The 13830-nt window shown below is 44.8% G+C and overlaps 1 protein-coding gene across 2 annotated transcripts in view; it reads left to right on the top strand.

The window, feature by feature from the left end:
- The first annotated feature begins 792 nt into the window (after window positions 1-792).
- Window positions 793-13830, top strand: part of RAD54L2 (RAD54 like 2) — a 71886-nt gene continuing 58848 nt past the window's right edge. For both annotated transcript variants that reach the window (XM_074836511.1, XM_074836508.1), the window contains exon 1: window positions 793-923. The gene's annotated coding sequence lies outside the window, so the exon portion shown is untranslated. The remainder of the gene's footprint in view (window positions 924-13830) is intronic.

The raw sequence follows: 13830 nt of genomic DNA on the forward strand, positions 1-13830 counted from the left end.
AGCGGTGGTTGCCCGGTGCCTGTGGGGAGGGTATGGAGGCGGCAGAGCCAGGTTCATGGCAGGAGAATGAGAAATGGTGGTTGTGAACATAAACGGTTCTTGTGTCAGACTGGATGTGAGGGAAAAGTTCTCTCCTGTGAGGAAGTCCAGTGTTGGAGCCAGGGCTCAGAGGCTGATGGAATTTCGTAGGTGGAGGGTTTTAAGACCTCACAGGACAAGGCCCAGAGCTGAGCTCTGCATTGTGCCTGCCTTGAGGGGGAGGGACCCGCTGATGCCCCCCAACCTTAACTATCATGGGACTTTGTGGTTAATTAACGGCATCCCGCGGGGGGTGGCCGGGGGGTGTCACTCCCACGGTCCTTGCAGTAACTCCCCTCACAGCCGATGGCACCGGCAGAAGCAGCCGAGGCTCCCGGGGAGGCGCCGCATCCCCCGGCCGGGGCGCGGCTCCCGCCGTTACCCGCTCCAGCCCCTAGGTGGGCTCCCGGCCCCGTACGCCGGGACCGTCGGCCCCGCTCCCGGGCCTGCCCGGGCGGCGGATGGGGCCCGCGGGACTCCGGCGGGAGGGCGGGCGGGCCCCGGCGGCGCGGAGCAGCCCCGTCCAGCGGCGAGCGGGCCCTGACGGGCGCCGAGGGGAGCGGGGTCCCCTCAGGGCCGGGACGCCCCGTCCCCGCCGCGCGGCGCCTTCCCGCCCTCTGGGGCGAGGGGGAACCTTTCTTCCGCCCTGCGGAACCTTTGCGGCGGAGGCGCCTGTTGCTGCCCGGGGGATCCTGCGGCTGCTCCGGTGGGGGGTGGGGGGCCGGACGCTGGGTGATGCGGCCCCCGAGCGGCGGCTGAGCGCCGAGGCCGGGACGGAGGCGGGCGGGCGGCCGCCAGCTCCCGGGGCCCGCCGCGGCCCGCAGCCCCCCCCGCCCCCCGCCGAGGTGAGGGCTCAGCGGCGCGGTGGGGGCGCCGCCGCCACAATGGGAGCGGGCTGGGAAGGGGCGCGCCGGCGGAGGCCCGCGGCCGCCCGCCCCGCCCCGCCCCGCCGGGGGTGTGTGGGGAGCGGCGGGGGGCGACGGCCGCCCGTGGCGGGGGGCGAGCGGACCCCCGGGCTGGGGGTGGCGGGGCAGCGGCTGGCGGACCCGGGGTGGGGGGGTCGGAGTGGGGGCGGCGAGGAAACGGCCACCCGGTCTGGGAGGGCGGCGGGGCAACGGCCCCAGCTCTTGGGGAGCGGCGGGGCAGCGCCGCCGGGCCGGGGGGCGGGTCCCGGAGCCGGCGCGGCGGTGGGAGGGAGCCGGGGGCTGCGCGGCTGCCGGGCTGGGCCCGGGGCTGAGCCTGGGGGCGCGGGTCGGGCTGAGGCTGCACCCGCCCCCCGGGCCCTCGCCGGCTCCCGTGGGAGCGGGGCGGCCGGCCCGGGGACCGCCGAGCCCCGGCTTCGGGGCCGGCAAGGCAGCGCGGCTCGCCTCCCCCAGCATCCCGCCGCGTTTCGGGGCCTAAGCGAGTTTCTGATTTTGGGGGGCGTGGGCGGGCCGCCTGCGGGGGCTGCACCTGCCTCCCGTGGGGTGTCGTGACTCCTGGGGTGTCGGCCCGTGCTGGAAGGAGGGTACCGAGCCGGCGGGGCCTGCCGGAGCCCGGCTGCGCCGGGGTACAGTGGTTGTCACACTCCTGCTGTGACTGAACAGCAGTCATCTGTAGGACTGGTAAACAGACACGCAAAGTAATAATTTAGTGTCTGTGAGACTCGCTGGTGAGCTTTGGAGGGAGCTGGCTCGCTGTGTTGAGCTGTTAGCTCTTCTCGCTTGATCCTGTCTCACCACTTTTTGACTTGCTCCCTCCTTATATGTTTATGAGTTACTTTTGCTGGTGGTTACATTGGTGACTGGACGTTTTGGTGCTCATGTTTGAGAGGCGCTCGTAAACTCCATTGATTTCCCTTCCTGCCCCTTCATCGATTTGTACAAAACTGGTGCTTTAAAAAGTTCTTAGTACATCACTTTAGTCTATAGGCAGGTGGTGAATTTTTATTGTTCCCCCCAAATCTTTAAAAGGAAATAATGGAGCTCTTTTTTTTCCCTTTTTATGCTAATAAGATGCTGATGATCACATTTGCTTGTCTTTTTAACTTTATTAACGTTGGATATTCTTTGTTGGTTATTCTTTCTATGGTTATCCAACCGTATCACATCGTGCCTAGAGAATAATCACTTAGCCTATAGGAAATCACTGTAGAAACTTCTGTATTGGTTTAAGGTGTTCCTGCTGCCTGGCTGAAGGTGGTAAGTCCCCTTCCTGACTTGGGCTAATGGACCTTGTGAGCACACTCTGTCGGCTTCAGTGCAAAACAATTAGTTTAGAATAAACAGGCTTTGTTTTGGTAATTCGGCCCTAGGGGCAGTAGCACTCGGCAGAGGGATGAAAACAGTCTGCTTGGACCACTGCAGGTGCCTCTGACAGGAGCTCTGACCTGGCCTTGGTGTGCTAAGTGAGGCTTCTTTCCCCAGGTGTGAAGCTATACATCCTGAATATACAGAGCGAACAGCATAGCTTCTTATCCTGTGACATTACCAGCATCAGAATATAAGGGTTGTTCATTAACTGTAGGTGTTGAATGTGACATTTCCAAGAAAAATGCAGTTGCTGCTTTAAGAAAGCTGTTGTGGATGTGTGATGTTTTCTGGGTTGATGCTGCCTCAGACTGAATGCCACTTTCTCCCCCAAAAAAGCTGAATGTTTAGCAACTGTGTTCCACTTGTATTACACTTGGGTAACTGGTAACTTCTGCATCCCTAAAATCTCTTGAAATTCCAATTTTGGTACTCGAGAGTATTGCAAATCCTGGATGAGAACATCATGTGATCTTTTGAGAAGAACCAAACGTTTTCTGTCTCATCTCAATAGTGGTTGCATTTTAGTGGAGATTTGAAAGGTATGATCTGGATAGAAATTGCAACAGGCCATTACAGTGTTCTCTGGGATCCAAGTTGATGTCATGGAATAATTCAGATTGGAAAGGGCCTCAGGAGTTGTCTAGTCCAATCTGTTGCTCAGAGTGGGATCAACACCCAGTTCAGATCAGGGCTTTGTTCATTCAGGTCTTAAACCCTCCAAAGACAAAGATTCATCAGTCTCTGCATTCCTGTTCCAGTGCTTGACTGTCCTCACAAGGAAAAACCTTTTCTTTATGTCAGGTCACAACCTCTGCTGTTGCAGTTTGTCTCATGTCCTCCTGCCACACTCCTCTGTGCAGAGCCTGTGCACAGCCTTCCGTCTTCTTGATAACTTCCGTGTAGGTACGGGAGATCTGCTGTCACCTCCCCAAAGCCTTTTCTTCTCCCCTCTGGACAACCCCATCTCTCACAGCTTCTCTTCACACAGCAAGTGCTCTATCCCCCCAAGCATCTTGGTAGCCCTCCACTGAACTCACTCTGGTTTATCTGTGTCTTTCTTGTACTGGGGATGTCCAAAACTGCACGTGGTGTTTCAGATGGGTCTGAAAAGTGCCAAGTGAACGGGAGTGATCACTCCCCTTGATCAGGCAGGCTGTGCTCCTGCTGACCCAGCCTGGCATGCTGTTAGCTTGCATCACTGCCAGGGCGCACTGCTGACTCATGTTTAGCCTGCTGTCCACCATGTGTTACGTTTCATGTTTGTGTGTACCTGCACATGTATGTGCAGGTATGTAGCTCTTCTCTCTTCCCCCCGCCATGCATCTCTGAGAAGAGCCTTGTTATGTGTGTATGTGTGTATACATGTATGTGTGTATGTATATACATGTGCATCACATTACACCTTCTGCACCGCTGAACAATAGTTTTCCCATCCTTTTCCACATGTCCCAGTTGTCGCTAGTGGTGACTGTTGACTACCTGGCCTCTCCTAACTCTTCTACTGTCACACATACCCTGACTGGTTGTGCCTCCCAGCTGGCAGCTCTGCCTGTTGCATTGCCTTGACTTTGTTTCGCAAAATTTCATTGTGTCAAACACCTCTTTGAGATGTATCAGGTTACTAGGCTAGGAAGGGAGTGGCAGTGGAGAGAGACTTTTCCCATGAGGGTTGAGTTGAATCCCATTTGATCAAATTCAAATCCAGAATGTAATAACATAGGAAGTGTGTTTTCAAATAGTGTTGTTTATGCGTGTGAGTTAAATGAAACATTTAGATGCAGTATTTTTAAGAATGCAGTTAGTTGCAGCGCAATTACGTTCGTGTAATTTCTTTAAACTTGTTTCCTTCAGGTGCTCAGAAGTTTTGGGGAGATAATAGCCTGTAGGATAAACATTCTCTGATAACAAAGTTTCTTATTTTAACCTTAATTTTGGAGAACTTAGTTCCTGCAGAGGTTAAGTACTGTTTGATATTCCTAGATACTTGGTACAGATATAATTTTGAGACGTGTGTTTTCTGTTAATTTCTACATAATATTTTCCTGATTGTCATGTTCTGATGTTATGTTAATTGCAGCTGGGTTTGTTTCAGAGAATGCTCCTCACAAGACAGGAATTTGTTGTGTTTAAGCAACATTTTTAGCTATATAAAAATAAAAGTAATACTAGGAAGAAAGTTACTGATCAGTATTTCATATTGATAACCAAATGCTAATTGCACATACGTGCTAACAAAAATAGTATATCTGAAGTTGAAACAAGTTTTTGGGAAAAAAAAAAAACAAAAAAGGGGTGAAAAAGTGTATATTGCTTTCAGTCATGCAGATATAAAACTTACCAAGAATTGTTGCTTTGAAAAATACCTCAAACTATAGGAAATAGGCTTTTAGAAATTCTTGAAGGTCAGACATACCATTGACTCAATTTTATGTCTGAAGTGGAATAGCAGAATGTCAATTTAGTCCTGCAAGCGAGACTGATTCAGTGCTATTGTAATCTTAGAGCAGCTGTGATAATTTAAATCTTGTTCTTGCTCAGTGGTAATGCAGGAGTTGGGGTCAGTCTGACACCTCCAAAAATCTTGTGGCATTTTTAAGGTAACTAGAACTCATTTGAAGCGGGGGGCAGGGAGTATTACATCACTTAAATTTAATAACAGCATTTTCAAATGCTCTGAAATGTGCAAGTAGGAGCAGTGATTTGAAGTACCCTATGGTGGCCTGTCAGCCTGTCCCAAAGCTGCTGTTCTGCAGGTATGTATCTGCAAGTTTGAATGTGGAAACAAAGAAAGGACAAATGAACCAACTTGAGTATTAGTGACAACTGATTATTCAAACATTGAAAAAGATGTAAATGCTGGTATGCACCTGCCTAGAAGAAGTATTGATTCTGTGCTCAAGAAAATAACTTGCAAAAATCTTAAGGGGAAGACTTTTTAGCCAGTTGCTTCAAAACAAGGATGAAGAAATCTGTTAGATGCTATCAGTGTGGCTTGTAGTATGAACATGGAGTACAGTGTTCAAACCTTAGTGCCCTCTACTACCATCCTAAATCCTAGGAGGAGTTTCTGAGCTGTAAAGTGCAGTCACCATTAGCTTCTTGAAAACCTATTTGAAAAGGAGGAGAGTTGATGAGAAGAACCAGGTTCTTGGTGATGTGACTTGATGTGACTCTGTCCTCCTCCTCCTCTACGTGTGCATGTAGAGTTGTATTGGTAGAAGCTTTAGTAGACGCAATACACTGACACAAAACACTTTCTACTGCTATAACTGAAATTTCTAGCCAAGAATTAAGCATAGTAACAGAATCTCTCCTCTGCTATTGTAATTGGTTCTACGCTGGTAGACTTCTGCTGGCAGATAAGTAGAAAATCGGAGTTGGAGGAGCTCAATATACCTACATGCTTTCTTGTGTTACAAATACATTGAAACTTAATGCTGCACATGAGGAGGACTTTGATCAAGGCCTAACATGCAGACCAACATGCTTTACATAAGAGAGCCTTAAGAGAGGCACTAAACTTATAAAAGGAATTAAAGAGGTTTTGTAGTGATTTGGCAGATTACGGGCAGATAACATTGCTCTGGCATTCTCTGTGGAAAGCTAGCTTGATCTAATTAGCAAAGAACTGGAGCTATACAAGGGCAGAATTGATTAACAGAAGTGCAGAACCTTTCTGTTACTCAGCCAATCTGGCTGATCAGGTACAAAGAGTTTGTAGGGCAAGAACAGTATGGGAAATAATTGAAACGTGGTGGAGGTAACGTAATCTTTACTTGTACTTTCTTCCCTTGTCAATGAAAATTTTTACCTAAAATTTTTGCTTGTGAAGAAAGCTTTTCCAGGCCATCAGAACCATGAAAATGATGTTTTAGAGACATGATAATTCATCAAAGATTTTCTCTAGTCTTTGAGAAACTCAAGTCTTAGCCAGGATATCAGCATCAATTAAGTGTGGGTTGTTATATTTGGAGTTGTTGAATCCAGAATAAATAGGTTGTTAAAGTGTATTGATTTCATGTGAATTGCTCTAGCTGTTTGTTGCACCCAAAGCCTAATACAACAACCAACCAACCCCCAAAACAAATAAAATCTATGAACCTGACAAAGGAATTGTGGGGTGGAGATGCTCACACAGCCTGCTGAGTCAGCTTGGAAAACAGGATATTATTCAAAAAGGAATTGATTGAGGAGGACTGGTGGTAGGATTGACTTAAAATTAGTGAAGTGAAGGAAACTACTACATGGCTGGTGAGTGCCAGTGCCCTGGAAGATCAAAAAATTGTCATTAAAGCTCTTGTATCAAACACATACTTACGCATGGGACTTATGTGATATCTGTATTCCTGTGCCTCCTCTAATGATAATCAATGAGGGTGGTGTTGAAAAGTGAATCTTGTTCAACAGATACTGTTTCATGTATGGTCAATGAGTCAAAACCTAGATTAAAAATAGTAGATGTAGGAAACAGAACATGAATTGAGGATTTTTCAGGGATTTATAGTAGATCCAAGGCTTTGTAGTATTTTTATCGGTGGCCTGGAAGAAAACATGAAATTAGAGCTGATCAAATTTGTGGATTATGTAAAGATAGCATTGAGTAGTGAAGCATGAAGGAGGAATAGCAGCTGTACAGTGTCCTCTGAATTGTTTGGGTAACGGGGTCTAATATGGCCAAATATGGTTTTAGAGAGCTGGAACATGGAGTTATGCATGTTGTGGGAAAGACTGGAGGCTGTAGGTCTAGAATAAAGAATTGTGCTTCCAGAAACCAGGGACCTTGGAAAGGTTGACAGGAGTGGAGCAGGTATGTGGCAGTCTGTGAGTCCTCAGAGTAACATTGTAAATATGAGGGCTACTAAAATAAGCAAATTTTTTAAATTCTAATGTACATCCATAATAACAGGAAATACTGAATAAGGACAGAGAGGTGAAATCAGTTGGGGAATATTTTGACCAGGTTTAACGTTAGTGTTTTTAAAGAGATGTTCAAACCCAATGAAGATGTAGCATTAAATGTTGCTTGGGTGATTAAGTCACTCATTACAAAACTTTTTCTTGAAGTGCTCAATTGGTTTAGCTTATCGTGAGGTATTCAAAAGTCTCTCAATTTTCTTTGGGCAAAATAGGCTGGGTACCAAAAGGCTCTTTAATTTAGTGGAAAAAGATATGATAGAGGCCAGTGCCTGGAAGGTAAAAAGATTATTTCAAGTTAGGAAAAAGGCACAGATTGTTAACAATGAATGTGATTAACCATCGAAGGCATTAGGAAAATCCTTGTAACTATTAAAGGAAATTAAGATGTCTCCATCTCTAGAAGTCATCAAGTCAGGATGAAATATCATTTAAAAGACATTTGCACACTGACACTGTACATGTACTTGTAAATGTACGAGTGTACATGCCACCGTACAAGTACAAGTATTTGCACATGCCAAACAGATCTTGCCCAGTGGTGTTCAGACTAGGTCTCTCTTCTTGCCCGAACTGGCGTTAATCAAATGATCTGATTATGATAGCTGTTCATTTATAGCACTCCTTTAAATCTGTTAAGCATACATTTTCCGTCAAGGGAATAAATGTTCTCATATGAGCCAGGTACTTAAATGAAATCAAATGTTTGTGACCTCTTTTTTTGGGAAGCACTGTCATTTTTGATGACAGGGAAGGGAAGGGGCTGTATGGGGAAGGACAGGGATAGCTGTTTCCTTTCCTGAACAAACTGGAGTATCTGCTCCAGTCTTTTTCCTAAAAAATATGATAACATGCTCTTAAGAAGACCACTCACCAGAAGTGAGAGGTAAACTTTATATTGTCAGTGTTGGGGGCTAAGTCATTACATTCTGTAAAATTACTTTTTCACTGGGGGAAGAAATTGCATATGCTCATGGTGGCAGGGGTAGTTTTGAGTGTGAATGCATAAGGATGCAGAGTCTTGTGTTTCTCTGCCAGTATGAAATCAGTGTGTTTCTTGTTCAACAAAAGGAATGGTTTCTTTTGTGTCCTATCTGCCAAAGTGGTGAAGGATATAGAGAGGGGGAAAAAAAAACAACCCAAAGCTGTGAGTCCTCTCCTGCATTGGTCATTATGGAAATGACTGATTGCTTGTGGATTTTCAGCAGCCCATCAGGGATGTTTTCCTAAACCCTTCTGGGATTGTGATGGGCACTAGTCTGGTTGTGATAGCAGCTTAATCCTGGTAACCACCTTTCCAGACATCTTGATCTTTTCCCCCATCACAAGACAGGTGCATGCCCAGTCATGTGAACGCAGGAAGGGCCATGGGAAATACAGCCTGCGGGAGCTGGATGCTTTGCTTGTGGCAGATTGCTGCTAGATGGCCTTTTCCCCCGGTGCTCCCTTGACTTCAGTAGGAAATGGATGCATACACCAAACTGCTCTTGTGCAGAAAAGATGTTTCCAGCAAGCATCAGATGTAATATTGTTCAGTAGCTCTGGATTTGGGGAAGGGCAGGTGCTATAGCAAATGACTTTCTTATCTCTGAAAGACTGTCCTGCTGGAGGGTTACCTCCTCAGAGCATTTTCCAGCCAACTGCTACCTTTCCCCCTCCATTGCTTATATTATTATTTCATCAAGGCAGGCAAGGTCTTGTATTCTTTTCTTTGCGCTCTTGGGCTGTCCTGTGCAGGAAGACTTAGAGATAAAATCCTTTTGTTGAGAGAAGCTGTTTATATTTTAATCTTTGAATTTCCTTGCTTCTTGGGGGGGGTTGTCGCTCTCCTTACTGTTATCTTGTCTGACCCGTTTTGCTGACAAAGGGAAGGCAATGAAGAGAGACAGAAGTGGTTATAAGTGAACAGTTTCTTTACTTGCAGTCTTACAATGACTTTTTTTTTTTCCCTTTTTAAAAAAGCGATCTTCTGGCTTCTCTTTACAGTTGCTTCTGCTCTAGGAGTGTTTTAAGTTAGAAAGTCCTTCCCAATGTGTGTATTTTTCTCCTTGCCTGTGGCTGTTGTAGGCAGTTGCATCACTAAAGGGCTGGTAAAGTCTTGCATCTGGCCTGGGGTCTTATGCCTCAATGCAAGCTCTGGAGAATTAATACAGCTCGTTGCGTAGCCCTGAGATTTTGGTGATTGGCAAGAGCAAGGCAGCAATGATGAGTTATAATCATAGTCTAGACAACATTTTTGAGCTCTGTATGTCATTCTGGAGGGCTGTCAGCTTCTACAGCAGATGAGACTTGGGAGGACGCAAAGCTTAAACTCGAGACCTCTTTCTCTTTTTTTCTCTTAAAGGTAATCATTGTGAACTAGAATGGTTCTGAAAGTAATGATCCATGTATTTCTAAATCTGGTCTCTCTCAGTTTTTAAATATTTTGAAGTAATATATAAAATATACTGTCATGTACTATTGGTGGAATTCTCTAGTTTTTCAGGCCTTGCTGCTTTAACTACAATTGTTGTTATTATTGTGGAAGAATTGCACCACAAGAACTGGAGCAGAGTGAGAGATGAAAATGAAGAAGCTCCAATTTAGCTAACATTTTTTGCTGCTTTCCTTAAGGAAACTCCAAACTGATACAAAAAGCCCCACTTTGAATACAGACATTCTTTCTAGATTTCCAGAAACAATGAATCTTCCTTTTAAACTTCAACTTGTATTTTTTTCAACTTAATAGAAAAACCCTCACCTTTACCTTACAGAAATGGATTTGAAAGCTGAAATTTCTGATGTCATTGCTATCTTGCCTTCATTTTTTACTGTTTTTAGGTTTCAGGTTAGCTAGGTTGTATTTATTATATGCTAGACAAAAGAAACTCAAGCCTACCCTTTAATGGGCTTTTTGAACTCTTACAGATTCTAGTCTTGTTTTCTTCATGGGTGTCTTTTTGATTTGTGTTTACTGTCTTAGAAAATAAAAAAGCACAATAAAAAAGGATGGAGCAGAGGGGAAGCAAAAAATTTTTGGCTATTCCTCTGTGAAATCCCATCAGTTTCATGCTGCTACTCTCCATGAGTATTATCAGCTAACTCCACCTCTCTCCTTATTTATTGCAGGGAAGATTGAGGGGGAACAGAGTTAATTGTGCAGGAGTCAGGATGAGGTTTTGGAGGTGGGTGAAGCTTATAGAACTCAGGAGATAAGGATTCCAGTTTTTTCTACTTCTTTTTGTTCTACTGTTGTTCTACTGTGCTGGAACTCCTTCTGCATCCTGTACCAGACAGGTGTCTTTCTCAGGGCTGATGAGGGGATCTGTCTCTTCTCTCCTCACCCATATCTTCACTTGTCTGTGACATTATTTAGTATAAGGTTGTAAAACGTGGAAGGGGTTACCTGTGGCCTGGGTCAGATAATGGAGATCAAGAGTAGCAGTTTCTGGAGTGGCAACTTCGTTCCTAGCAGGAGAAGGGATGAGAGAAGACTTTTAGGACTTCATGACAAAGATGGTTATGCCCCCTTAAGCAGTTTGGGTGAAGTTGAAGTGTTGAATGAAACGAGCCCAAAGCAAGCAGGGAACATGCATGAGGGGATATGTATACCAGTATGTATTTATGGCCAGAACTTCACAGTGGCCCTTGGTTGCATATGATGGGTTGGGGGACCCTGCTCTTGTGGGAAGGTTAGTCCTCGAGTGGAGAAAGCAGTGCATGCCAGGAGCTGTGCTTTTTGAGCAGGCAGCAAAGTATACTGTAGATTGGGAGCAAAGCAAAGGTTTCTGAGATCAAGAATAAAATATTGATTCCCTGAAGATCTTGGGGAAAGGTCTATGTTCTAGGACAGCCCAGGAATATCTGCTTATCCTAGACATAATAAGACACAACATGAAAACAAAGAAAGGTATAGGGCTGAAGGAAGTGATTTTCTTTTATTCAGGTACTAAGAATTAGCCCTTGATCTCGAGCAAGGGTATCACGCCCAAAGGAAATTCCTCTTGATGAGGTTAAAGAAACTACCTGTTTGTTCTCATGGTGCAGATTGTATCACTTCGCTTTGTCACCACGTAGAGGTGTTCGTTTCATGAGTCCTGCTTGAGTGAATTTAGGAAAGGACCTGCCCTGACCTGGAGAAATTTCTGTCTGATAGTTACTAGTTTCTCTAGGTCAGGGCAGCTTATCTTCCTGCTCCCCAGAACAGAGCCTTATCCTTTCTTTGCCCCTTTAATGCTGGTACCAGCATGTAATTGCAAGGACCTGTTCATAGAATCTATCTTTAAATATGTTAAGGACTTGCATGAGGAGGTCTGTTACTATTTTGCTTTGAGTTCTGGGCAGCTTAAAAGTATTTGCTGTGGGGAGAGAGATGTACATATCAAGGGTATCTAACTGCATGATAATTTATGGTACTTGTCCCCTTTGATTGGCAATTGCATTGATTTTTCAATTAAAAAAAACCCAACAAAATGAACTTCAGAAATAGATACCTCTCCACACAAACCACATAGCGATGCCATGACTATTTGAAGAAAGAGACAATTGAGAGGATTAAGTATGAGAATGTTCATGTCTCACCTCAGATATGTGCACCATCCTTTTGATTGGTGTTTGTAGCGAAGGTAAGGCAGCTTTGTCACAAGGACCATCTCATTTTCTCAAAACGCTGTCTGTCCCCTATACTGGAGCAGCATTCTGGCTGCTAAGACCATGGCCCTGGGGACAGAGATGCCAGCTTGGTCAGGCCATACCCAGGGCTGCATGTTCCCACCATCTGACTGTTTTTCCCTTTGTGCCTGCACAGCTGTGCATGCAACTTTGTAGTAAATTGCATTTGGGTACTGAATTTTGCTTCCAGGTTGTTTTTCAGCTGAATCAGTTTGCTGTCCAGCCACACAGATAGTTGTGCTGGCATGATATGGGAGTGGTGTGCTAGTGGGAAGGAGCAGCTGCTGCAGAGACTGTGTCCGAAGCTGCAGTCAGAAAGAGTGAAAATGGGTAATTTAATCAACGCCAAATGTTTATTACCCTTCTGGTGCCTGTGAAATCTGAAAACTGTCTGTCAATGTCAGGACATGTCACTGTCTCTCAAATTGGTGGCATTAGCATCAGGTTTTGGTTGCCATCTTCTGTTTATCACTCTTTTATTTAGTCCTTGCATTATTTGCATCGCTTACTGATGAAACCAAAAGAAACAGCATTCCTAGCATAACATAACTTTCCAGAGGTTTAGATGACTTTTGCAGCATTGCTACTTAACACTTGTGTGAAAAGGCTATGGCTTCTTTCCAGAAGTAGTGCAAGAGTTGTATGTTCCTTCCTTTAAAAAAGTGCCGGGGTTATGGAGTGCACCTCAGCAACGAAACACAAGCTTCTGGGCATAGGAAGTAAGAAAAATCAGATTGTTTTTGCAGGGGATGTTGGGGTGTGGGAGATAGCAGGAAGAAAAAATATTTTCTTAAATCAAGAAGTTATTGTAGGAGTGGTGTCATCCATTGGCTTTTAGGTTTCTTGTCCACAGGTTGAACAGATTGAGGGAAGAGGACCAAAAAAATAAACCTTATGAAATCAGTGCCTTTCAACATTTAGTGTATGAAGTGTACCCCAGGCTCTAAATGGAGTAAAGCAATTGCCTTGAAAACTGGATGGCAAGATGGCTATTGCACAGAATAGAGAAAATTTGGGGTTGAAGAAATTGGCATGAGATGGGATATATGGGGAAAAGCTGTTATCCCAGAAGAGATTTTTTTCTGATTTTCCCTCAATACTGGTATGCGGTCCTCTTATCTCTGGAGGAGAATTTCCTGGGGAAGCTGGTTTTTCTGTGGGGGAAGCTCTTAACCCTGGACAATGCATAGTAAGAGTTACCCTAGCCAGCATTTTCAAGTTTCTGTCCACTATAACTTCATATCCTGTTTTCCAAGGAATGTGAGTAACTAAGGTCTTTATTATGTGATGTGAATTTATTTATTCTATAATGAACATAGTTAACTACTTGAGGGAAATAAAACCCAGATAACGAGTAGAGAACACTGAGGAGATGGGTGATCTGCTTAGTCATGCAGACTCTGTAAGAAAATGTTTTTTTTCTGACTTTCCCTTCAAAAAAATTGTTTAGAGGTGCCTTTTTCTTCCTCCTGTACTTAGCATAGCACTCGTGAAAAACAAGAGAGGAGATCTTATATTTCAACTAAATCAATACTTCTGGTCAGTGAAATGCTTATCTTAACAGAATGAGATACAGAGTTGTTAGCCGATGCTGCTAGGGTGGAACCTTTTTGTGAATATATGTATAGTTTTATTGTGATGAGGAGGTGCATCCTCTAGCAAGCCTTTATCGTTTGCCTCCTTCATTCCTAACAGAGAGAGAACTATGAATGAAATGGAGTGAGATTTTACAGCATTGCCAGTAAATCTGCCCTGGAAGTGCCGTGTAACTAGTTTTCTCTGTTAAAGAATGCTATTAATTGTACTCAAGAACTTCAATCAAAAGAAGAATTATAGTTACTATTCACATTTCTGAGTTCAGCCCAAATCAATAATGATCAAGAATTCCTACAATTAG

This window comes from Strix aluco, chromosome 11, assembly GCF_031877795.1.
Source record: "Strix aluco isolate bStrAlu1 chromosome 11, bStrAlu1.hap1, whole genome shotgun sequence".
Taxonomy (NCBI): Eukaryota; Metazoa; Chordata; class Aves; order Strigiformes; family Strigidae; genus Strix; species Strix aluco.